Raw genomic sequence first — 27,971 nt, 5'->3', positions numbered from 1 at the left:
ACATGGCTCAGATCCATCTTAAAGTGCTGAGATCGATGAAAGTTAGATCGATCAAACTTTTCTTGAGATCGATCGAAGTTGCTGAAATTCCACCCTTTGCTTCCTTTTGCTCTACTTTGCTCCTTTCTTTGATTCATCCCAAAATTTCTTCATTTTTGCCCTTATTTTAGGGATAAGTACCTAAAAATGGAAATAATACGAAATCAATCTAAAGCGGGAAAATAAGACAGATAAAGGTCCTAGAACACCTAAGCTTAAGGGGTTTAAATGCGCACTTTTCAGCGCTCATCACACCCCCAAACTTAAATATTGCTTGTCCCTAGCAATGAACTAAAAAGTAAAGGAATGAAATGAATAACTAAATAACTATGAACTAGAAAGCAATAAATGGATAATGCCACTTTCGTAGGGAACACGATTGCTTTTAGCACATGCAACAAGCCTTTTAAACCCCTAGGTTACCCTTAGTGGACGAGTGAAGTCTCGTGAGGGTTTCCAGAAATGATACCCAGAACATTAAGCTCATTCTTTCTAAAGAGGCACTAATATTGCAAACAAGCATTTGGAGAAAACTACCTCAAGTATGCAATTTTTCAAACATTTCCAAGCAATCTCCCAAAATTTCAACATCAAGCAAGCAAGTATGGTCCTCCACACATTAAGAAAATGATCATGAAAATCAAAATAACTCTAGAATCCTTTTTGAGTGGACCGGCATCAAATATGTTGCTATCTTAGCCAACTAAAGAATTAATCACATCCTTACCCTCAAACTAGTACATAAATCTAGTACCGTTCATCAAGACAAAGAGTGGACCTTTTATTAAAGCTTTATTGTTCTAGGTGCGTTTATTCTTTTCACTTGATTTTTTTTTTTTTTTATAGGATCAAAGATGGAAGCATGGTGCAATGTGTTGATCTATTAAGCTTTCTGGCGATCCATGAGGTCGAGCGTTAGGTCAATGACTCCCAAACCAGACGGCTTTAGGGCATTAGGTGTTTAAACACCCTTAAGGACTTGCAAGCTCAAATCAACTAGGCTACAAATCAAGACAACCTCCATCTAATCATTTCCCTCTTCTCACCTTTTGGGAGAAGTCCTCACTTTTTATTGCATTTGCAACTTTTTTTTTTTAAGCAAATTCAATTATTAACCTAGAGTTTGGGCCCTCCACCTTTCGGCGCAAGAAGTTCAATGCTTGATGAGGCTAGAATCTCGGCTACTTAGTAAAATTTATCCACCTTTATCAAGAATGAAAGTTTTCAATGCACTACTAGCCCAATTGGGATATAATCAATTCAATAATCAACAAAGTATGTACCCCACAAATGAATGCTAGTATGCGCCTGTGCTAGTGTAGAATACTAGAGTGAATCTCAAAATAATCACAAAATCAGGATGATGTGGACCACAAATGTAAGCAAGATATCAATCTTTCAAAAAATTTACTCCTAAATGGCATCCACAAGGCATACAAGGAGTATTGGACTCTCAAGTCAAGCAATTTTTAAATTTTAAGCAATATAGTCCTCAAAAGATCAAAATCATAGCTAGTTATAGACCAATCATAGAAAATTCCTCAAATACACAAGTCATGCTCAAAATTTTGAATTTAAAGCAAACACTGCAAATCACACTATTACCCCCAAACTTTAATAGCACAGTGTCCTCAATGTGCAAAGAGAACAAAAGGAAAGAGTATACCAGTGCAACTATAACAAAGAATAGCCGAAACAGAAGTATCCAAAGTAGGTGGCATATCCCCCCCAAACTTGGGATTAACTATGGTCCTGAAAATTTGGCACTTGGATAAAACTTATCAGATAACAAAAGGGATAATCACAGTGGACATGCAAGTGTAAATGGGATAGCAACGGAAAATAGAGAGGTATAAGGGTGGTCCTGAAATTTTTGGGCAGTACTCTCTCTCACTGAAGTCACTGGGATGCACTTGATGGAGTCAGTCACAGACAGATATATCAATAGAAGAATACGACATCCAAAAGATTATGGATAAAATAAAAAAATAGAATAAAGTACAGTACATCCAGTGAGATATCAAGGCCAACAGACTGGCCACAAAAATAATATAACAGTATCAAAAATATGCAGATATCACAGATATATAAGGGGAGTAAAAAGATATGGAAATTATAAAGAAGAGGTAGGACGGGCAGGGCGAGCTCCGCGGATGTCTCTGGATAGATCTCTGAATGCGGTCATGACATCCGTGTAGAGGGAAGCAATGTTAGTTCTAATGGAGACAATCTCTGTGCGGATAGATACCACGGCATCCTCTAGAGTTTGAAGTCGCTCTCCGAAGTTGAGTATGTGAGCAGGAGTCTCGGTGTGGCTAAAATCAGGAGAATAATGATCCTGAGCCTGCTCCTTATCGTGAATGGGTGACCCAATTGGAGAGTGCTGCTCTGGGTCCTCTATAGGCTGCTCCAAATTAATGTCCATGTGTACGGCAGCTGGATCAACTGCTACGTTGTCCACTGCCGTGTCTGTTGTTGCTGTTGCTACCTGCTCCATCTCCTCTCTCTCAAGCTCCTTAGCTGCCTCGATAGCATCATCCCACAGACTCTTGATAAGAGCGTTGTAGCTCTTATCACAATCCTTCTTCTTGAATGAACAAGCCCCAGACTCAGTCTGCTCCCATGGCTAGAAGGGATAGCGCTGGTCTCTCAGAATCTGTGTGATGAGATGGCCGAATGGGAGATACTTACCCCTTTAGGGCTTGGCCTTGCTGATGTGGTCGACATACAGCTTCATCATGACGCTCCAGATCAGCATAGGAATGGACAGCCAGTGCCCTGTATAGAAGGCGTATAGGGCTATAAGATAGTCGCCACGCCTCTGTGTCTTGTGGCCGGCCATGAAAATATTTCAGTATAGCACCGAATCGAAAAACCACAAGTCGTCTAGCAGATAAGTCCGGGTGGTGAAGGTCTCGCCACTGGCATAGTGACCTGTGAGTAAAACGGCCATGTCTGCATATGTGGGCCTCTAAAGAGTAGGATAGGTATCCTAGAGATCGGGAGGGCAAACGTGTGGACAACGGCAGGATCTGGAAAGAGTGTCCACCGTGATAGCGATAGGATGGCCGTTGATGGTAGTCCGCAGCTCCACCATGTTACTCGAGGCTGGTCGGAGGTTCTGGAAGAACATCCAGACCAACCTCGGGTACACCAGGTATGTGACAGGGGCAAGAATGGCTGCAAGGCCCCTCCGTAATATATCATCATATGCTGATCGGGGAAGTACCGATCAGGAAAAAAAGTCTGTATCGAAGACCAACTCATGCGCCACCCGAAGGCGTAAGTATCTAAGTAATGGCCGGTCTAAGTGCTGGGATGGCTGAGCTGGCGGTGGTGATGGAGATGGTATGTGCTTAGCCTCAGCATCAGCTTGGGAAGAAGATACCTCGGCTGAAGGCTATAGTAGACTGTCAGTTGGAGACTGAGGTGGAGTGGGCTCTACTGGCTCCTCCTGAATGTGGTCCTGGGCATGAGATGGACTTGCCTCGTCGTCCAAACTCTGCCTGGCCCTGCGCTGATAGTGTCCGCGAGCTATAGTCTTGACCCTAGCCATGGCCTGCAAAATAAAAGGAAAACTTGCAAAATGGGAGTCAGTGCCAGCATGAAGAATTAAAGCACAATTTATAGAATCATGTATGTCAAATAGGATAAACAAAATAGATAAAGAACATGAATCTATGCAAGTGACAAGAAATGAGTGACATGATGTGAAACATGCTAGACAGTATAAGTATGGAATGCATCCAATGTGGAAAACACAGGCATTGGGCATGTATGAGATAGCATGAAACACAAGAGATGGTGTGTGAAATGTGTGAAGCAAATCTGTGAAGTTCGATCGATCATAAAAATGTGAGATCGATTCAAGTTCGATCGATCAAGAATAAGTGAGATCAATCTGTGGCAGATCGATCGAATAAAAAGTTCAATCAATTGAATTGTGAGGTGAAACTCGAAAAGTCACAGATCTATGACGTGGATGGCACGGGGCCTTCATGAATATGGTCGTGGGCCCATCTACACAACAAATCCACATTTTGGGTCACTTGGTTAGGCCCATAACCCCAAAATCAAATCAAAATCAACAAAATATAAAACATATATACATATATATATACACATATATACATAGAGGTTGAAGCTTCATCCAGGGCAATAGACATCATAAAAACAACATAGATCTAACAGTTAAAGCATGTGTTTATGAAATCGAAGCTTGAATCAAAGAGATGAGGTATCGGATCTTACCGGAATCGAGAGAGAAGGTGAGATGAAGATGAGGTCCTAGATCTGAGAAGAGAGAGAGATTCAACGCTTGGGATGCTCGCCGGAGTCTCGCCAGAGATGGAGAAAAATTGGGATGCAGCGACAAAGGAGGAACGAGGGTTTGAGATCAATTCTTGTGAAATAGATCGAATGACCCCAAATCGGTTTTGAAAAACATTCCCTTGCCAGTTCGATCGATCGAACTGAATCCTCAGATCGATTGAACTGACATCGATCTCTCCTCTAAAGTGACAAAATATTTTTTTGGGATTTTTGAAAACTAAAAATAAAAATAAATAAAATAAAAGTATTTTTAGGATTTTTGAAAAATATTTATTTATTTATATTATTTTTTATTATTTTTATTTTTTATTTTTATGGAAAATAAAAATGAAAATAAAAATTAAATGATAATAATTTTTTTTTTTTTTTTTTTGAAATTAAGAAATTAAAACAAAGTCAAAATTGAAAAACAAAGAACAAAGATCGATCTTTCCAAGATCGATCTCAGAATACTTTCGATCGATCGAGAATGCAAAGATTTGAAGAAATGTTCGATCGATAAGACAAAGAGGCTTTTGGATGCAGGTGATGCAGGTTCAAAAATTTTCTAAGTGTTGGAACTGCAGATCGATCCAAGATAAAGTTGGATCGATCGAAGAACTAAAGATCGATCTAGGAACAAGTTCGAACGATGGGACAGAGAACTGAAATATGCAGGTTTTGTTCGAACCATTGGACAGAGAGTGATTTAGATGCAGGTTTGATGCAGGTGGGAAGTTCAATCGATCGAACTCATTTTGAGATCGATCGAACTTATGCAAAATGCTTAATTTCAACATAAAAGTGCATGCAATCCTAATCACAGTTCCTAGCAATGCATATGAACCCAAAGCCAATATCTAGACTTCACAAGAAATGAAACTAAAGATAGAAATGAGGGTGGAATAGGGTTTTGACACCCTACGAAATGTTTTGCTAGTATTTAACATCTCTAGTAAGACGTTGGGCTCTTTTAGCCCGGATCAAACACCTTGTAGTGCATCCCCTCCTTGATGGGGTGATAAGTGCTTTGAACCCCACCCAACAAATGGTTCTTTAATGAACTTGTTGGATTAAGCTCAAAAGACGTTTTCGGTCCTTGGTCAAAGCAATCTTTAGGCTTCCACACCCTTTCAAAACAAGACTTTGAAATAATTTTCTTATAATGCAGGGTTGAAGATGAACCTTTTAAGGTTTCACTTAAAAACTCTATTCCTTCACTTTTAATGTCATGACATTTTTTTACAACATTAACCTCTTCATGCTTATCAAATGAGTTGGGGGTTGGATTAAAGATATTCAACTTCACCCTCATATGGCCAAATGAGATCTTCATTATCCCCATCCTACAATTAATGTTGGCATTCACGGTTGCCAAGAAAGGATGTCCAAGGATAACAAGAATTTAGCTAAAGGATGGCCAAGGATAACAAGAATTTAGCTCTTAGGATTCGGGACCAATTCTGTGTCAATGACAACGAAATCAACGGGAAAGAAGAATTTATCAATTTTAATCAAGACATCCTCAATGATACCCCTAGGCTTTTTGATGGATCGGTCATTATCCCCATCCTACAATTAATGTTGGCATTCACGGTTGCCAAGAAAGGATGTCCAAGGATAACAGGAATTTAGCTAAAGGATGGCCAAGGATAACAAGAATTTAGCTCTTAGGATTCGGGACCAATTCTGTGTCAATGACAACGAAATCAACGGGAAAGAAGAATTTATCAATTTTAATCAAGACATCCTCAATGATACCCCTAGGCTTTTTGATGGATCGGTCGGCAAGTTGCAAAACTACCGACATCGGTTTCAAGTCTCCTAAGCCTAATTTGACATATACCGAGTATGGAAGAAGGTTAACACTTGCTTCTAGGTCAAGAAGAGCCCGATTAATGATATGATCTCCAATGATGCAAGAAGTGGTAGGTGAACCGGGGTCCTTAAACTTCGAAAGAGTGTTATGCTGCAAAATTGAGCTTACTTGCTCAGTTAAGACCACTTTCCTAGGTGCTTGGCTTTTGTTCTTCCTCTTTTTGGTGCATAAGTCTTTTAAGAACTTGGCATAAGCTGGAATTTGCTTGATTGCATCCAAAAGTGGAAGATTAACTTTCACTTGCCTAAACACGTCCATAATTTCATTTGCTTTGGCCTTTTACTTGTCATTTGAAATAAATCCTTTTAAGGCATTCGGAAATGAAGCTCTTGGCTCAAAAACCTTTTCAAAAATTTTCTTTGAAGTCTATTCAACACAAGAAGTTTTAAAATTATGTTGCAAATCTTTTTTTTCAAAATCACTTTTCAACACATTCTCATTTGAAAAATCATGCATATGCAAAGAAGGAGGAATAGGATGTGAAACGAGACGGGTGTCAACTTGTGGTTGCACCGGTTCACTCTCTTTATTGGACATACCCACTTGGTTGTCCACAATCTTCCCACTTCTCAAGGTAGTCACCGCATTGACATGCTCTATTGTGTAACCTTCCGATGAGGAATGAGTCTCTACAACGCATTGTTGCTTTTGTGGGGCATTCAAATGCATTTTCCCTTTCTCTTTAGGATTCAAAGTACTAGCTATTTGCCCTACTTGGGTTTCTAGCTTAGCAATGGATTGAGAATGAGAATGAAGCAATTGAGTGTTAGCCTTTAGAGTGCCTAGAGCGGTCAAAACTTTCTCTTCAAAAGCGGGACTCCTACCATTTCCTTGAGAATATTATGGTTGATTAGGAAAATGAGAATTAGAGAATTGGTTTCCTTGTGATTGAAATGGTCTATATCCTTGGGAACCTTGGCTTTGCATCGAAGGTGGAACATATTTCCTTTGAAAACCACCTTGGGGAGGGTTTGAGCCTTCCCCTTGGTTTTTCCAAGAGAAATTCGGGTGATTCCTCCAACTAGGATTATAATGATTGCCATAAGGATTGTTCCCTTGATTCACAAATGTTGTATTTACTTGTTCATTATGCTCACTTTGCACATGTCCATGGGGACAATTGGAAGTAGAATGTGAAACACTTGAACAAGTCATACATGTCTCATGGGATGCATGATGGGAATGGTTAGGGATGGAAGATACTTGATCTGCCGAGTTTTGGTTGATCAAGAATTAATCAAACCTTTGAGATAAGGATTTCATCTCGGCGGTTATTTCATTGGAATGGTCAACTTGATGTAAGCCAACACTTTTCCTTCCACTTGAATTCCTACCATTCTTAGAAGATAAAGTTTGATGCAAAGAATTCTCACTCATGCTCTCATAAAGACGCCATACGTTATCCTCATACCTATCGATGTAAGAGCCACCCATGGAAGCATCAACCATGCCCTTGTGATTGTCCGATAAGCTCTCAAAGAAATATTGAACTAATTGCCATTTGGGCATGTCATGATGTGGACACTTCCTAAGCAATTCGTTAAAGCATTCCCATGCTTCATGAAATGTTTCCCCATCCCCGTGTAAAAACTCTCGAATTGAGGTTCTCATAGCATTGGTCTTAGAAACCGGATAGTACTTCTTCAAGAACTCTTGTTGCATTTCTGCCCAAGAAGTTATTGAAAAAGGTCTAAGATTGTTAAACCAATATTTTGCCTTGTCTTTAAGGGTGAATAGAAAAAGTTTAAGCCTTAAGACCTCTTCCGGCATGTCCGTGTATCTCACGGTGGAACATACTTCAAGAAACTCATCCAAATGCTTGTAAGGTTCTTCACTTGGAAGTACATGATAGTTAGGAAGCATTTTAATGGTTTGTGGTTTGATCTTATAGTGGTGTGCTCTAAATGGTAGCAATTAAATGCATGTGGGTGCATTATATTCATTAGGCACATAGTGATCTCTTAAAGGAAGGGGAGGATTAACAATTGGAGGTGCAACATGAGCACCTTGATTGCCTTGAATGATGGGAGGTAGTGGAGTATAGATTGTCCTTGGCATTCCCAATGGAACTTGGCCTTCTTGTTATGGTGGATGAATGAATGGCCTCGGCATACCTAATGGTACTTGCATGTTATCAAGATGCACATTGGGGTAGAGGACACCTTGTTGGTCTATGTGACCAAGGTCCTCCGCACGGTCCTTATTATGTCCTTCCATTGATAAAATGGATTGACTAGAACTTCCTCTTCCCCTAGGGTTTCGAACAATGGATTCAAGATGAAAATTTAGAGGGACTAGAGTGGGTCTCAATGATCTACGACCATGCATGTATAATGCAACACAACAAGCAATAATGACAAACACTTCACCTTCACAACAAATCAATAATCAACAACCTTCCTCCACATACAATGTTCACATACTCCCATGCTTTAACAACAATATGCAAGAAAAATAAATTGCCTCCATGTGGGCTCACGATTTATCTAAGAATTGAAATATAAGCCTTCACGCGGGCCAACGATTTAACTAGAGATTGAGTTAAGAAAGAGCTCACAAAGGGTCCTTTAGCACTTCAACTCAATTTTCAATTTTAGCCTCGCAAATTTTTTAGAATTTTGCCTTTTTTCTTTGCTTTTGCTTAGCTCCTTTGCTCACCTTCTTGCTCAATGCACCTAGTCAATCAAGAACCAACACAATAAGTCACCAAAATGAAAATAAAGTAAAGACATGATCAAAAGAGTACTAATTCCTACTTGATTCTACAAATACGATGTTGCCAATCAATCCCCGGCAACGGCGCCAAAAACTTGGTGGTTTGCTGCACACCAAACCAAAGTTTGTGATACCAAAAGATAGTAGTGTAGAACTATGATGAATGTGGCCAAGTTTTACATTTAGAAATTGCCACTATTACCTTTCACTAAAAATATAGCTAGGGCAAGTAGGGACTGATAAGCGCCGAATATTGTATATTCAAGCGCCCTAAATTGCATTAGTTAAGTTCTTTATTTGTGTATTTTATATAGATTATCTCCAATTGTATGTTTTTGCACATTTTCAGGTTAAATTGCAAAAAGGAAGCAAAAATGATGCTTTGTGGAGTTTTGAACATAGGAAGGTGCAATGATGAATTCTAGCAGCAGTGAAATCCGGATTTGCTCACCATTTTTGACCTACCAAACTCGTGAACTGGACTTCCATCATAACATGAAAGATTTAAAGCTCTGAATCAACTTTCCAAATCTTGAAGCAGTTTGTCATTCGGAGTTTGAGCAGAGAGTTATGATCTTCTTATTAGAGGTGCTCAGAACTGCCTGGCAGCAATGAAACTCTGCCTTGTTCTTCAATTTCGACCAACCAAACCTAAGAATTGGATCTCCACCAAAACATAAAGTTTTTAGAGCTCTGAATTAGCTTCCCAAATCTTTAAATATTTTGTCATTTGGAGTTCGGAGCACAAAGTTATGGCCGTTTTACCAAAGTAGGTCCGGGCAGAGCAAACCAAGCATAGGGCATTCTGCCCAATTTTCGAGTGCTCGAGGCCCTATTTTGAGCACTCAAAATTAGGGCAGAATTCTACACGACTCAGCCCACTTGTGCTCAGATTTTAGCCCTTTTGGATTGCCTCCTTTATGAAGTGGTTGGAGATGTTGGTTGGGAGCTTTTGAGGTGGATAAGTGATCTAGATAAGGGAAGCAAAGCCACTCATTATCTCTTAAGCTTCATTTTGAGAAGATAAGGGAGGAGGATAGAGCAAAGGAAGGAGAGTTCTTGGAGCAAGAAAGGGGAGCTCGAAAATGGAAGGAGGATCCATGGTTCTTCTTCATTCTAAGGCTCCCATGTGTAACTAACTCCTCCTCTAGGGAGGTAATGGAACCCCTCATTGTAAGCATGCTTTACTTTTGATTCTAGTTTGGGAAAAATTATGTATTTTTGTGGTGATTCCATAATCTAGAAATCTTACTTGATGTAATGAATTGATTTTGATTTAATGATCATGTTGGACCTATTTTCTTGTCTTAGAATGTATGTTTTCATGGTTGTATGGTTTACATTTTCATGGTGACAATGAAGATGAGATTTTTAGAATGGTTTTAATGGCATGTTGTTGAGAGATTTGATAGGCCATAGCTTAGGTTCTTCCTTTGATGGCTTATTCTTAATTCTTAGCTTCATATGCTCTTATCATGTGATTGATGGTTTGACAATTTCTAGCTTAGTGAACATGTCTTAAATTACACTTTAGTTTAGGTAATTGAGCATGTAAAATCTTTGATAAATTGTTCTTGCCTATTGATTCCATGAATCCTTTGAAGGTAATGTAGTAACCATGAGTAACTACTTATCATAGCCACATATTTATGTTGTTTTTCCCAGAATGAATCATATTCTAGCATGCTTATATTGTAGGTGGTGAAGTTACTTCCCTAGTCTCTTTTACCGACATTTTATCTCTTTTAAATTCTTGCAAGTTCTATTTTATGCATCTTAATTTCATAGCTTTAGTGACAAACCAAGCAAACACCCTATTCCCCCTTATCATTCTAAAATGATTCTAGACATTTAGGTTGTTTTAGACTAGCGCAGTCCCAGTGGTTCGACTTACCCGACCAATAGCCCTATTTTACAATGATTCGTGCTATTGCGAAGGTTGATGTATAGTTGATCAACCGATCAATTTTTGGCGCCGTTGCCGGGGACTTGCATACGGTTTAGCGACCAAGGTTCTAGGGTTAATTTTAGTTTGATTGTTAATATTGTGTCTTGTGAATATTCCTTGTGTGTTTTGATCATCTTCGTGTTGTAAGATTCTAGGGACTCGAAGCTCGCCGTGGGATTGCTAGCAAATTGTAAGTCTAGAGGACCCCAGGTAAGTCTCTTGACTTCTAGTTTCGCATTGTGAATATTGTGTATGTGTTTAATTTAGTTGTGAAGCCCTTGTCGAGGCTCTTATCTTGTTTAAATTTCGTGTTCAAGCATCGGTCCTTGTCGTGGCCATTTACATTTTTGTCTTGATAATTGAGGAGAAAGGGAATATCATATGTGGAGGTTATGGTGATGCATTGTTGCGTTGATTATGTTGTGTGTTGTTGATGTTTAAGTCCTAGATGGAGGGTATTTATCTTCCAACTCAATTCTACACACCACATGAGTTTTGTGCATTTTGCTCTAGTCATACACATCATACACGAGAATGTCTTCCAACGAGACAATTCTCGGACTTCTATCTAGAGCAACCAAATTAAAATTTCTTTGAACCGGGTAATAATCCATACCTCAGTGGTTATGACTCGGGTAGGGGAGATCACCAAAACTTCTTGTGGCATGACATGGAAAATTCAGCCCCACAACCTTATGAGCAACATTTCCAAGCCAATTTTCAGCCTCATGATCATTATTTCCAGCCCTCATTTCATACACCCTCTCAATTTGAAGAAGTGATTGCCAATAACAACAAAGAAATGATAGAGTCCATGATGGACTCCAACAATCAACTATTGGCTTCCCTTGCTAGCATGCAATCCACAATAGAGTCTTTCAATCAGGTGGTACCATACCACCAGTCCCAAGTTAGTGCAATGATAGATGACCAAATATCTCAAATTCAACAAAGGATTATTGCTAAAAATCATGAAGAGGAGGAAGCATTTTCATTTGAATTTACGGCCAATCCAAAAGAAAATTCTATGAATGATGAGATTACTCCTAGTAACTTTAATCATGAGAATGATCAAATGGTTACCACGTGTGAAAATGAAGAAATTGTGGTTGAAGATCAAATTGTTGCCACACAAAAAATTGAAGAATTTGTGGTTCAAAATGAGGAAAAAGATGATGAGATTGTCCACCCTAATCCAAAACAGGCCCTAAATAATCCTTTGCTTGATGCACCTCCTTCAATGAAGGATCCTCTAAAAGCTTGTTTGGCTCATTTCAATTGTGAGGATTTTGATGTTGACAATTCCATTTGGGAGGTGAATTCTTTGCTTAATATTCATCCACCTATTCACTCTCTTCCTTGGACAACATCAAATGTATCCCTCTCTTGGGAGCTTGCACCTCTTCTCATTCCTTCTCCTGAGTTATCTCAAGCTATTGGGCCCGAACCGCCGGATAAGTGTGAGGAGGATGTTGAAAGTCTGAAGGATAACTTGTTGAGCATTCCCGTGCTCAATATGACCCTTCATAAGTCGTTGCTAGGTGCACCCTCACCTAATCCATCTTCCTATAATCCAAATCAGCCCCATAATCTAAAGTTCTTCATTAAGGATGAAGAGTGGGTTGAGGTCTTTCCGTTACCTCTTTTCCACTTTTGTCTTCAAGCTCTTCCTCCTCCGCTTTTAAAAGAATTATCCTATCTGGGGACATTTGAATCTCTAGAGAGACATGGTATAGGGTAAGGAGGACTAACCTGATCTCGGTGTGTCTAGCTATCGAGATTTTTGAGGATTAGTGCCTGCTCTAACTTCGTCTAGCTATCGACATTAAATTTAGCAAAGCAAGGGAATAAATTCTTTCGATGTTCCAAGCTTCTCTACCTTCTCAAATTGCTCGTGCCTTGAAATTTTCTGGGAAATGGTTTCGAAAAGCCAAAAATTTGATTTTTCTGGAATACTCTTTAGTTGTGTTCCACAATTTTAGACCAGCTTCTTAGACCTTCTCAACTCTTGTTTTCATCCCCGGAAGTTTCCGGCTCTATCAGGCAATTTTCTCGGACTTTCGACATGGCACTCACATGCATAGCCTCTTCTCTTCCTACATTGTTGGATCATGATTCCTCAAAATCATCCATACATTGCATTAAAGTTGCAAAAAGTTGAAAAGTTTCTTAAATGCATTCTTGCAGAAGAGAGTAGTTGCAAGGTCTCAAAGTTTTCCCAAATTTCATTCATCCATTCATTGGCGGAAAATTGCACAGTTTGAAAAATTTTCTAAATTTTCTATGCATTACAATGAAGTGTAGAGTTTGACAATTTTCCCTTCTTGCATTAGAATGGATTGAAGTTCAAAAGTTTGAAAATTATCCATGCATTAGAACGAAGTTGAAAAGTTTTCAAAATTTTCCATCCATGCATTACATTGGAATGAATTTGCAAAGTTTTAGAAAAAATTTCAGAAATTTAATTCATGCATTGTGTGATGTTATAAAGGTTCAAAAAATTTTCCTACATTCATCCATGCATTTGAAGAGACCAAATTCCATCCATGCATTTGAGATGAAGTGCAAAGTTTAAATATTTTCCCATACATTGGCTTGCAATTTTTCTTCCATCCTTAAAAAAATAATAAATAAAAAATAAAAAGAATATATAAAAAAAAAAAAAAAAAAGAAAAATAAAAAAATAAAAACCATGAGCTCATTCATCCATGAATGCACGCATGCATTACATTCATGCATCATCACCTATATAGTCACCTTCCTTCATGCAATTTGAGTTCATGCATTCTTTCATCCATTCAATCTACTAGAAAACCTCAGGCAAGCTTTTAACTTTCAAATTTTGCAGCCTTTGCCTTCATGTTTCATGCAGCCATGCATTCAATTTGCATTCATTCATCCATGCCTTCTAGTTCAAGTGCTAGCTACTTTGCCTCCAATATTGCATGTTCCCATGTTGCAATTATCAACAATCCATGCATTCCTTCATGCATTCATCCATGCATTCAGCCATGAAAATTTCATCCAACCTTTCAGCCCCCAGCACCCTCTGCCTCAATTTCGAGCAATCTCAGCTCCCTTTGGAGTGCTCGTTGATGCCCTTCAAATTCAGCCCTTCATGTGCAGCTATTGTCTCTATTTTGAGCACTTGAATTCCAATTTCGAGTGCTCGAACCTCCACCTCTCGGCCACTTTCCCACCATGGACAATCAACCCAACACACCACCTTCCTTTTCTCTCCTCTCAACCCCAACACATCCTTCTCCAACACAACCACCCAACCTTCTAACACCAACCTACACAACCCCTCTCGGCAAACCCACTTCCCTCTCATGCATGAACCAACCAAACCACCCCTCACCCGAACCACCACCTCACAAACCATGCTCAAACTCAACCAGCCACCACCCTCTCACCCTCGGCCCCCAACTCTCTGCATCTCACCACCCCTCCCACAAACTTCACCACCCTACCTCACCATCCTCCTCCCAACCTCATTAACCCAAAAACCATGCAAACCACCAACTCCCACGCCCTGCATGCATGCATGCAAGCCCCATGTATGCATGCCCCTCACCACGCACCAACCATGCACCAACCATACACCAACCATACCAACCAAACCAACCTCACCTTCTCTCTCTCTCTCTCTCTCGGCTATTTCAAGCTCCTTCATCCACCCCACTCCATGCCACCCCTCACCTCAACACAAACACACCGCAGCCCACTCTATCACCACCATGCTCACAAGAACCAACTCTCGGCATCTCACAACCCACTCCATGCCAACCCCCCCCCCCCCCCTCTCACCCCACTGCCCCATTTTAGAGCACTCGAAGACACACTTCGAGTGCTCGCAATCACCCACTCCTCACACAACAAACCAACTGAGCCCACTGCCCCATTTTAGAGCACTCGAAGACACACTTCAAGTGCTCGAACCAAGCCACCTCTCTTTTAAAACCAACCTACCTCACTCTTCTTTCCCTCTCTCGGCATTCTCTCCATCCTCCACCATCCTCCTCTCAAACCTTCAAACCAACCAAACACCTCTCACCCTCCTGCATGAACCACCATGCACCCTCCTCCACCACCTTCCCACACTCAACCCCCCTCTCGGCAAATTCACTCCCTAACCATCACCTTCCCCAACACAATTCCTCTCGGCATTCACCACAACCCTCCTCTCGGCTTCCACCATCCTCAACCCCAAACCAACCACCCTCCACCCTCGGCACCAATCAACCCACCACCTCATGCATGCACCTCCATCCTCCTTCCTAATTCCATCTTTCCCTTCTCTCCATTCTTCTCTCAAGGTATGCTTTCTCATCCTTTTTATTTTATTCTTTTTGTTATGTTGTTGTTATCCTTTTGAGGAGTATGGGCATGGAAATTATGGAGTTTGGGTGTGATTGTTGTTATGCTCTATGCTAGAGAGCATTTTGTCTAAAAAAAATTTTGGGTTTTCATCACTCTAATCAACCTTTGGCCCTCTTCCTTTTTGTCATGCACACTACTTGTTCGACACAATGCCTGAACCAGCTTCATCTCTCTAAATGGCCCAATTCTTGGCATTGTTTTGTTATCCATTGTAACCTTATGACTAATGTGTGCTAATTTATGTTTTGTTTGGATTTTTACTAGACTTCATGTTTGTGTTATTCATTCTCTTTTAGTTTTTCATTCCGAAACCTATGTTTTTACCTGTGTATATTAGTGCTGTTTTGGCAGGTCTTTGGGTCCAAGTTTGGGGGACGCGTTTGCGCATTTACATCGATGGATATTTTTGCATTCATCACTCTACTTGGTAATATTGTTCTTTTACCTTCTTTGTTCTTATTTTGTTTCACTTGTCTTCACACATTGAGGACAATGTGACATTCAAGTTTGGGGGTGCAATAGGACATTTTTGGTTTCACATTTTTGCTAAGCAATGATAGTATGATTTGAACTTATCAGGGATGAAGCATATGTTTAATACCTTGTGTATAGGTATAGTTTTGAGGAATCATAGTTCCAGTGATTGTTTATGGATGGAAATTGAGGAATTTTGAGTTAACTTGGTGTTGCTAAGTACAGTTTTGAGAGACTCATTTTGTGATTTTGATACTTGTCAGAATTTTGATATGTGTGCTACTTGGTGGACTTGTGTTTCGAGGACTTAGTTATCCATGATAGGAATATGGATCCTTTGTTTGATTTCAGTGTAGTCTTGTGGTTGATATGTTTCGAGGAGATGTGCAGGACTTTCGATGAAATGTCTTGTGATAGTGTTCATTTTGGTTTTTGGAGGTTTTGATTCGCTTGTCGAGCTTTGAATTCTTGATTGATGTTGTTAATAGGACTATTCTGAGACATTGGAGTTGTTGGTGTTGTTGTATTGAGGATTTTAGGCCTTAAGCGTAGCGGTACCTATGGCTCTGTTGTCAGAGTTTGGGATTGGCCAAGATGGTCCGGCCGGACGTCCTTGGACCATATCTCAACTCTCATAAAATGTCTGGCCTCCGTGGTGCTTTTGGTAATGATCATTTTTGACATTGATGTCATTTGTATCGAAAGGTTTCATAGGTAGACCTAGTAGGGGATAGGTTATGAATTAGTGCCTTATACTGTCATGCTACCATACAAAGTTGTGTGTTGTGGGTGAGTGCTAGTTGCTGTCGATGCTACCTTACTGACGAGTAAGTGTGGGCGGGCACTGTGCACTGTCTTTGCTACTGCACATTTGAGTACGCCGTGGGCGGGTTTTAGTCGCTATTCGTACTGCCATGTCATCTTTGTTCGGCACCCTGATTTGATATGTGGTTATCTTGGAGTTCCTTTAGTTGTTGTTTTTGAATTAGTTTGATGGTTCAGCAGGAGGGATGGTTACGATTGTTGTTTTCCATTCCTTTGTTTGGCTTTGGGATCAGTGTGTAAGTTTTGAGTTGTCGTGTGGCCATGTGGTCACTTTTTCTTTGAGAGGTTGTCTTGTCATAAGCACGTGGGTGCAAATGACACTGGTTTGTGTGTTCCTTTCAACTTTGAGGTCGCTGGTGTGGCGTGTTGTGTAGGGTACTCGGAGATGTACTCCGTAATTATCCTAGTTTCGCCTTTTGTTTTGTTTGGGGCTGGATTCCGGGGACGAAATCCCTTAAAGGTGGAAAGGGTGTAATGACCCGGTCTTTTTCTTTCCTTTCTTTTTCTCAGATTTTCACGGATATATTTTTTCCGTTGATCTTTTCCTTTCTGAGTTTAGTTCCTCGTCACTTAGTGTCGTCTCGAGTGCTCTGGGATGATTCCCGAGACTTTTTTCTTTGGATTGACAACTTCTTTTGAGGACCGAGTCATTTCCACATTTTTTGTTTTTCGACACTATTCACTTTTCATCATTTTCCCTATTTTGTCTTTTTCCCTATTTTATCTTTTCCCTGTTTCGTCACACCGTGGGTGGAAGTTGTGATTTTGATGGGGCTTCTTGGGGATTCTTGTTCACGGCGTTGTCCCTGACAAAACCTTTCGGTATCGTCGAATTCAGAGCACTTTTTTTTCGGTGGGCTCTTGAGATTTTGATCTCAAATTGAGGTAGGGGATGTTTTAGGATTATGTATGTGTTGTATTGAGTGCTTTCCATGATTATACAACTTATATGCATGCTTCTGTACACAATCTAGAATATTATTTAATTATTTCTTTGTATAAGATTTAATTCACATGATGATATATAACTTAGATTTAAGTTGTGACATGCTAGAAAGTTTAGTTTTAATATGTTTGTTAATATATATTAAATTGGAATTATTTGAATAAGAATTGCACTTTTTATTTAATATTTATCTTTTGTAAAAGATTAAATTCCATGGTCGTACCTTACATGAAATGAACATGTGATGTGCTTTTAAATTAAGTCTTGGCATGTTCCTTAACATACTTAAATTTGAGAGCATTTGGATAAGTATAAAAATCTAGAGATTTTAATTAAAATGATTAATTAAAATCTAATTAAAGGTTCCATTGGTTTAATCAAGTTTTTGACTTGATAATTGTGAGGACTAGGACTTGTATACTAGCATATATTAATTCGGGACCATTTGATGTTATTTTAGAATTTAGGGATTTAATTATCATGTTTTAATTAAATTCTATCATATTGATCCAACGACCTAAGTAAGCTTTTGATTTGATTCAAGTAATGAATGACTTATACATGCTCCAGTATGCTAAACAATGTCAAAACATGTTATACAACCATATTAAAACAAGTTATACAACGTCCAACCATATTTACTCAAGTATACATTTAATATGGAAAACTCGTAAATCAAGTACACAAATACAAGTATACTAAACTAAAAGGATTACACATGTGATAAGTATACATAGCATAAGTATACTAAATGAAATTTAAACTCATGGAGCAAGTATACAAGTTCAAGTATACTAAATTTGAATCAAATACCCAAAGTAAGCATCAATTCTTAAAACACAAGTAATCCATGATTAACAACTAGAAATTAAATGCGAAAACAAATAGTGGAAAGACTAAAACATGCGGTCGCTAGACTAAGCAAGTATTTTCGGGTAATTACGACCTACAAGGTACCACCTAGTGCGCACTTATAACTTAGAAGACTCTTGTCTTCGTACTAGAGCCAAACCCTAGCCATCACATAAATTATGTCCTCACAAGCTTTCCAAAATCAATAAGTTTAAAAGTTATACAAAATCAAATGCAAGTTAGCACATTCCATGCACAAGTAAGGTTGAATCCACACAAACCATGTCCTAGAATTCAAGTCTAAATAGCATATGACATGTCAAGTCTTCAATATGCAATTTTATATATAAAACAAAAATATTTTGCAACAATTGAGCCACATTACCATCCTAAGCCACAAGTACAAAATAAGCTTCAATTTACTAACAAGCTCTCAAGGTAAGTAATTATAATATTCTAATAAGCTATATACCTACACAAGATATATATTTAAGCAAGCTTTACAAGTCAATGATATTTTATATCATGTTAAGTCCAATTAGCATTTTAAGAGACCACAAGTACTAATTCTACATCTAGCTAGTAACATGCTCACACGGTAATTAATTGCACTACATTTCAAGGGATTTTCAACCTAACATGAAAGGTCTCTAAATTTCAAATCAATCCCAAATAATCTCAAATTAATATATGTTGAACAACATAGCATGCTCATTACATATCAAATCAAAAGAGCAAAATGTGCAAAACATCATCATGTAGATTTTAATTCATTTAAATTAATTAAATCTCTAATTTTTTAAAAGTTGTTCAAATGATCCCAAATAAATATATAACAAGGACTAAGTCATGGCCATGCCATATATCAAGTCAAAAATGGAATACAGGTAAGGTACGATTTAGTAAAATTTAAATCAATTTAAATTCATTATATCTCTAGATTTGAAAACTCATTTAAATCACCCCAATTAATATACAACAAACATCAAGTCATGGCCATACCATATATCAAGTCTAAAGTGAGTTATATGCAAGTTACAATAAATCATTTATTTCTCAAATTAACAAAGGACATGCATACAACTTATATTTCATACAAAAGCAAGTAAAACACTTGGAAAATAAACTATAACACCCCCTACCTCACAAGCGGATTGTTCCTCTTGAATCCAAGGCAAATCAACACAAAATGGCAAACCCTTCAAGGTTTATGTAGAGGAGGATGAGGGGAAAAAAAAGTATTCCCTAGGTTAAGCTTAGAAATCGATGGAAGGTTCTAAAAAATCAAAGTCAAAGCCTAAGCATCAAGCTTCTCTAATGGCGGCTAGGGTTTATGGTGAGGAAGAAAATGAAACAATGAAATGAAGTGTAAGTGGAGGAAATAGAAATCCTCCACTCACTATGTGATCATATACCATGGTCAACATACGCAAGTTTGGTCAATTGCACAAAAACCCTTCTTTAAAACCATAATCCCAAAGTGGCCCAAAAATAATTGCAAGACTAAAATGTGAATCTACACTTGTCACAAATACAAGGCTCCTTCTTAGGCTTAACTCAAGCCTACACTTGTCAACTATCTAAGCCAACAAGTGCACCAATCCTAGGCTAACAAGTGGGTGAATCTCCACCCTCCAAATGTCACAAGAGGATGCATCCAAGTCACTCCACCCCAATGCCAATAAGTGGTTCCATAGGAGTGTGACACTTGTCACACTTTACAAAATTGCAAAAAGGTCATTTTCCAAAATATCTTCTAAATTAAATTACAAAATGGTCCCCAAGATAAAAAATAATTAATTTATGTAATTACACTAAAACCCCACAAGTTAAGAATATTATAAAAAAGTTATGCATCCATACCCTTTACAAGAATAGTAAACACTTAGCATGCATTTCTAAGAAAGTAAAAATACACATGGTATGGAATTTAAATATCATGGATGCATGCAAAAATTGTAATCAAATCCGAACACGAAAAGTGAGGTTGTGCCAACAAAGTGACAAAAGAGAAAAAGACGAAAAGTGAATAGTGTCGAAAATCGAAAAATGTGGAAATGACTCGGTCTCTAAAGGAAGTTGTCAATCCAAAGGAAAGAGTCTCAGAAATCATTTTCAAACACTCGAGATGACACTAAGTGACAAGAAACCCAACTTAAAAAAGAAATTTCAACGAAAAAAATTTATCCGTAAAATTCTGAGGAAAAAAAGGAAAGGAAGGAAATGACCGAGTTATTACAACCTACCCTCCTTAAAAACATTTCGTCCCCGAAATCAGGAACATTCCCAGAAGAACCGAACAAGGACCGTACACAAGGTCGCACCAAAAGATGGATTATAAGGTACCCAAGGACAACTCCAAAGGTCTCAAGATCAACAAAAGGACAAAAAACCTTGAACCGTGAGACGCCTCACCAATGAGTTGACATACTAACCCAATGTCAACCACCCCAAATGAGACTAAGGCGACTACACGTCGAAACAAAGAACATAATCAGAAGCAACATGGTAGCACAAATAGTAACTAGAACCCGCCCATAATGTACCCAAGGTGCGATAGCATCGACAGTATTAAGTGCCCGCCCACACTCACATTACTAGCTAGGTAATGCAAGGTAACATCGACGGTAACTAGCACTCGCCCACACACAACCTGTATGGTAGCATGACAGAATAAAGCCCTAATCCGTCACCTGCCCTCAACAAGCTTACCCGTAAAACCTATCGATACAAATGACATCAATCTCAAATAATCATTACCAAGAGCACCATGGAAACCAGGCATTCTGAGAGAGTTGTGATATGGTCCGAAATGTCCGGCCGGACCATTCTGGCCGATCCCAAAACTTTGGCAACAATGTCATAGGCACCGCTACGCTTAAGGCCTTAAATTCTCAATACTGGAAGAACTAACAACCCCAAGCCTCAAAACATCATTGTCAACCACACCAGTCACGAATCCAAAGCCTGATAAGTCTATGCCCTCAAGCCAATGAATTGGACTTTATAAAATCAAATAATATCATCATCGCCCTAGCCATAACGACTCCCAATAAGACAATACACCCAAAATCCTCCACGTCATCCTAAAGCTGACCTACTACAAGGCTACGCCTAGGAATCAAGACATCGAATCAAGCTCACACACACAATCCCAATAACCAAGGTCACACAACCCCAAGCACAGTACGGAATGGTAAAGGAAATGAACTAATAAAGCAATTAGTCATGAAACATATATATACATATGCAAGTATACATTCACAAGTATACTAAGAAATATCGAAATGGAAATACAATATATCTGTACAAGTATATATCCATAGGTATACTAAGCAGTACTAAATCCATGGTAGACAAGTATACAGGCTCAGGTATACTAAACCAAAATGAACTAAAATAAACAATGTGCAAGCATACTAGGTACAAGTATACTAAATGTAACTAAAAATCTACACACCAAACAACTAAACACATAGTGTACAAGGGCAATCAAATATGCTACCTATCACATAAGGGTTAAGCATCAGAGACACGCTACACATCACCTATGACGCTAGCATGATAAGCAGATATACTCAATGAAAAACACATCATTTATATCATCACATAACTACCAAATAGTTACATCCCCTAATATGTTTCTAAGGCATGCTCAAAACAACAAGGCATATAAACATGTAGGAATGACTATGCAATTAACAATCCTGCAAAATCATAAGTAAGAAGGGATGAAATGCCTCTTAAAGGACAAACTTACTGAAAGTGAATCCCAAAATCCCGGATGAGTCCAATCAATCACCGCAAGGAAGTGAATCATCTCCTAAAATGAACACTAAGGTCCCTGAAACAAAAAGTCTACAAGTCTTTCCCAAGAATAGCTCAAACACAAGGTGGAATCCTAATGCCACATAAAACAAATAATGATGTAATGGATAGTCCCAATACTAACCATTATAAGACACCAACAAAAGAAATCAACTCAGGTTGTTGATGAGTTCGACGAGAACTCTACAGGATCCTATAGAAACCCTAAACATAACCCCAAGACTCCAATGACGAGGGAGAGTAATTAATTGCACCAATGCAATTAATTACACAAAGACACTCACACCCTAACCTAAGCTCGTAAGAGCTGTCCAATGTAAAACAAGAAGAATTCCTAGTCAACATACCTATCAAATCCCTAACCATCACTCTAAGAAGAAAAGACACAAGAACCCCATCGTTGAGGCTCAAGAAAATAAAACTCCCAATCCCCAAGGACGGACTCGAGTCAATCCGACCTATCGTTCTATGATGCTAGAAAGAAAACCCCAATGACATCATCACATCAAGGTCACCACAAAACTCTAAGAGATGATGCCTCAACTAACCAAGCTGGGACAACCCGCAATGCCTAAACAAGACACAAAAATAAATAGTTAACGCGTAACATAGCAATGAATTACATACTTACACAAGTAGGAAAGAATCACATGAGGCACGTCAATGTATGCATCATACAATCATGCTAAGAATAACAAGCACGTGTCATACACTAAGGCAAACAAGCATTACCATCATGCTAAGCAAACAAGTGTAAATCAACATGCTAAAACAATCAAACATATATAATGTACTAAGCCGACAAGCATATACGGTATGCTAATGCAAACAAGCACATATAATATGCTAATGCAAATAAGCATATATGATGTACTCAGACAAACAAGCATATACAATATGCTAAGACCTACAAGTATATACAATATACTTAGATAGACTAGCACATAAAATATACTAAAGCAACAACCATATATATCATGCTAAGATAGTTAAAGTAAATTTCTAAACATACGTCCGAATAAACACGTGAACATGTTATCAAGAAGCAACTAAACACATAGAGCATGGCAACACAAGCATGATATGCACCTAAAACCTGTCGTCCTAAGGTTTTCAAACCTATGAGCTCTGATACCACCTGTAATGGCCCTATTTTTTAGGCCAGCGCGTCCTGTGATGAACCGAACATAGATCCGATAACAAATCCAGAATGCAGAAGCAAAAATAGAACCCAAGTCTCTAGAGATACAATACGTCTCTAAGAAACCAAAGTGACCTTCCAGGAGGCCACGAAACTCAACGAGAATTAACGCAGAAGAAAAAGATCAAAAATAGACCAAGTATGCCTCCAAGGGAAAAATAGTCTTTCACATGAAATAAAATTCTAGAGAGATGTACGTCATCCCTAAGACACGAAAGTGGTTTCCTGAGTAGTCTCAAGACTCAAAGGAAGCAAGAAGGGAATAAGGTTTTCAAAAACCTACAAGAAATGGATCAAGGGTAAAATGGTCATTTTACCCAGGAATAGGTGCTACCGTGCACACCATTAGAAAGACAACAAAAAATTAATCAAGATTGACTTAAGAATCGCATGATTCGAAGCCCAAACGAAGGAGAAACGGCATGACAAAGAAAAACGAGCACTTAAGGCTAAAAGGGTAAACTGGTAATTATCTATGAATATTTGGGTGCAACCGAGCACACCATTGGATAGATGACGAAAAATTAGTCAAGTTCACAAAAAAAAAAGTTCACTCAATTTGGAGTCCGGATGACAAAGTTATGATCAAATGAAGAAAAAGGGTCAAAAGATTCAACTCAGGACCATCTAATCGATTAGATGCCAAAACAGAATGCTGGAAATCCCACGAAAGACCATCTAATCAATTAGATGAGGCTGACAGCAAGCAAAAATTTTCTTACCAGAAAATTGAATTTGAAATGGGATTTTCATGTCATAGACGACGCTTTTTGGAAAAACACAAAGAAACAACCCCCCTTAAAATCTTGTTTTCTACATGACCAAGTCAAGAGAAGTTTTATTTTTCAAGTGAAATACCCAAAATGCCCATATACTTAGTTTATGCAAAAAAAAAAAAAAAATTTGCAAAAAGAGTTCATGGGAGGCTCAAATCACCAAGGAAGAGGTTTTTCTTGAAAAAGATCATGCACGCAACGTAACTTACCTATTAGGACGCGTTACAATGGTCCATGGCTTAAAAATACCTCCGATGCAACATTTTACTCCCCAACGACCAAAAGGGCAAAAATGCATATGAAATAGTAAATTTGAAAACCAAAATTGACAAATGTTTTCAAATTACCGTTTGGCCCTTTGCCATACTTCAAACATGATTAATGAGACCCTATGAAAGAATAAAAATGGAATTCCCACACCCGATGCAAACAGGATGAAGCAATAACTTGGCATTTTTCAATGTTTTCACAATATTCTATGAAGTCAAAAATTACATAGGATGCAAAATACATGTCATTGGCCTCCGGCCACATCATATACATGTCAAATACATTGTAAAATGTGTACTCATGTACACATTACATATTTGGAATCAAGGATACAAGTTTTGCCATACAAGGTTACAAGTGGTATTTCAAGCTAACCTTAACAAGAATTAAAACTTTCAAGTCTACAATCACCCAAACAATGATGAACATCATGAACCAAGTCTTCGTACCTGAACAAAACCCCTAGTAACTTCAGGGTGAGTAAACAAGATTACTCGTAGAGAATGAGCATGCATAGACTCGATTTCTTCACAGATTTTTACAATAACTAGAAACAATTCAAAAGGATTATGCCACCTAACGTATATTTCAAAATGAGACTCAGGGATGATCCTAAGCTACTCATGCAATTGAAATGAACTACCTCATACAAGTATACATGCTCCAGTATGCTAAACAATGTCAAAACATGTTATACGACATTCAAGCAAACATTTTCAAGTATACTAAACCATATTAAAATAAGTTATGCAATGTCCAAGCATATTTACTCAAGTACACATTTAATATGGAAAACTCGTAAATCAAGTACACAAACACAAGTATACTAAACTAAAAGGATTGCACATGTGACAAGTATACTAAATGAAATTTAAACTCATGGAGCAATCATACAAGTTCAAGTATACTAAATAGGATTTAAATACCCAAAGTAAGTATCAATTCTCAAAACACAAGTAATCTATGATTAAAAACTTGAAATTAAATGCGAAAACAAATAGTGGAAAGACTAGGACATGCGATCGCTAGACCAAGCAAGTATTTTTGGGTAATTACGACCCACAAGGTACCACCTAGTATGCACTTATGATTTAGAAAACTCTTGTCTTCGTACTAGGCCAAACACTAGCCGTCACATAAATTATGTCCTCACAAGTTTTCTAAAATCAATAAGTTTAAAACTTATACAAAATCAAATGCAAGTTACCACATTCCATGCACAAGTAAGGTTGAATCTACACAAACCATGTCCTAGAATTCAAGTTTAAATTGCATATGACATGTCAAGTCTTCAATATGCAATTTTATACACTAAACAAAAATATTTTGCAACAATTGAGCCACATTACCATCCTAAGCCACAAGTACAAAATAAGCTTCAACTTAGTAACAAGCTCTCAAGGTAAGTAATTGTAATATTCTAACAAGCTATATACCTACACAAGATATATATTTAAACAAGCTTTACAAATCAATGATATTTTATATCATGTTAAGTCCAATTACCATTTTAAGAGGCCACAAGTACTAATTCTACATGTAGTTAGTAACATGCTCACAAGGTAATTAATTGCACTACATTTCAAGGGATTTTCAACGTAACATGAAAGGTCTATAAATTTCAAATCAATCCCAAATAACCTCAAATTAATATACGTTAAACAATATAGCATGCTCATTACATATCAAATCAAAAGAGCAAAATGAGCAAAACATCATCATGTAGATTTTAATTAATTTAAATTAATTAAATCTCTAATGTTTAAAAAGTTGTTCAAATGATCCCAAATAAATATATAACAAGGACTAAGTCATGGCCATGCCATATATCAAGTCAAAAATGGAATACAAGTAAGGTACAATTTAGAAGAATTTAAATCAATTTAAATTCATTAAATCTCTAGATTTGAAAACTCATTTAAATCACCCCAAATTAATATACAACAAACATTAATTCATGGCCATGCCATATATCAAGTCTAAAGTGAGTTATATGTATGTTACAATAAATCATTTATTTCTCAAATTAACAAAGGACATGCATACAACTTATATTTCACACAAAATCAAGTAAAACACTTGGAAAATAAACTATAACACCCCCTACCTCACAAGAGGATTGTTCCTCTTGAATCCAAGGCAAATCAACACAAAATGGCAAATCCTTCAAGGGTTATGTACAGGAGGATGAGGGGAACAAAATTTATTCCTAAGGTTAAGCTTGGAAATCAATGGAAGGTTCTAAAAAATCAAAGTCAAAGCCTAAGCATCAAGCTTCTCTAATGGTGGCTTGGGTTTATGGTGAGGAAGAAAATAAAACAATGAAATGAAGCGTAAGTGGAGGAAATAGAAATCCTCCACTCACTATGTGATCATATACCATGGTCAACACACACAAGTTTGGTCAATTGCACAAAAACCCTTTTTAAACCATAATCCCAAAGTGGCCCAAAAATAATTGTAAGACTAAAATGTGAACCTACACTTGTCACAAATCCAAGGCTCCTTCATAGGCTTAACTCAAGCCTACACTTGTCAACTCTTTAAGCCAACAAGTGCACCAATCCTAGGCCAACAAGTGGGTGAATCTCCACCCTCCAAATGTCACAAGATGATGTATCCGAGTCACTCCACCCCAATGTCAACAAGTGGTTCCATAGGAGTGTGACACTTGTCACACTTTTCAAAAATTGCAAAAAGGTCCTTTTCCAAAATATATTCTAAATTAAATTGTAAAATGGTCCCAAAGGCAAAAAATAATTGCATTATGTAATTACACAAAAACCCCACAAGTTAAGAATATTACAAAAAATTTATGCATCCATACCCTTTACAAGAAAAGTAAACACTTAGCATGCTTTTCTAAGAAAGTAAAAATGCACATGGCATGGAATTTAAATATCATGGATGCATGCAAAAATTGGAATCAAATCCAAACACCAAAAGTGGGGTTATGCCAACAAAGTAACAAACGGACAAAAGACGAAAAGTGAATAGTGTCGAAAAATGAAAAATATGGAAATGACTCGGTCCCTAAAGGAAGTTGTCAATCCAAAGGAAAGAGTCTCAGAAACCGTTTTTCAGCACTCGAGACGACAATAAGTGATGAGAAACAGAACTCAGAAAAAGAAATTTTAACGAAAAAAATTCATCTATAAAATTTTGAGGAAAAAAAGGAAATGAAGGAAATGACCGGGTCATTACACCCAAATGTAAATGATACATTGTCCCCAATGTATGAAAACTAGTATAGAAACTAAGCATGCATAGAAGTGTAAAAAGAGAGAAACTACCGAGTGAGAAACAGTGACTCCATTGCATCCAGTCGCATTCAAAATGGCAAAGTTCTTCCCCTAAACTTGTACCTAATAATCTGTTCACATAAACTAGGTACCAAGCATAAAAGTATAGACAATGAAAAGGATTTAAATCTGAAATAACATGTCATGCTTTGTTAAAACCGGGAAAGAAATCAAAATTTGTGCACATCAAAAAGTGAACCCACAATTGTCATGCCAAACATG

The 27,971-nt window shown here is 38.0% G+C and overlaps 1 pseudogene; it reads left to right on the top strand.

Moving 5' to 3' along the window:
* The first annotated feature begins 7,736 nt into the window (after positions 1-7,736).
* LOC132305850 (small nucleolar RNA R71) lies at positions 7,737-7,835 on the top strand (annotated as a pseudogene).
* Positions 7,836-27,971: the final 20,136 nt, after the last annotated feature.

Source organism: Cornus florida, unplaced genomic scaffold (assembly GCF_030987335.1).
Source record: "Cornus florida cultivar Cherokee Brave unplaced genomic scaffold, ASM3098733v1 CherokeeBrave_3.0.0_Hap2_Chr04, whole genome shotgun sequence".
In the NCBI taxonomy this organism is placed as follows: domain Eukaryota; kingdom Viridiplantae; phylum Streptophyta; class Magnoliopsida; order Cornales; family Cornaceae; genus Cornus; species Cornus florida.
This window is presented reverse-complemented; position numbering and strand designations above follow the sequence as displayed.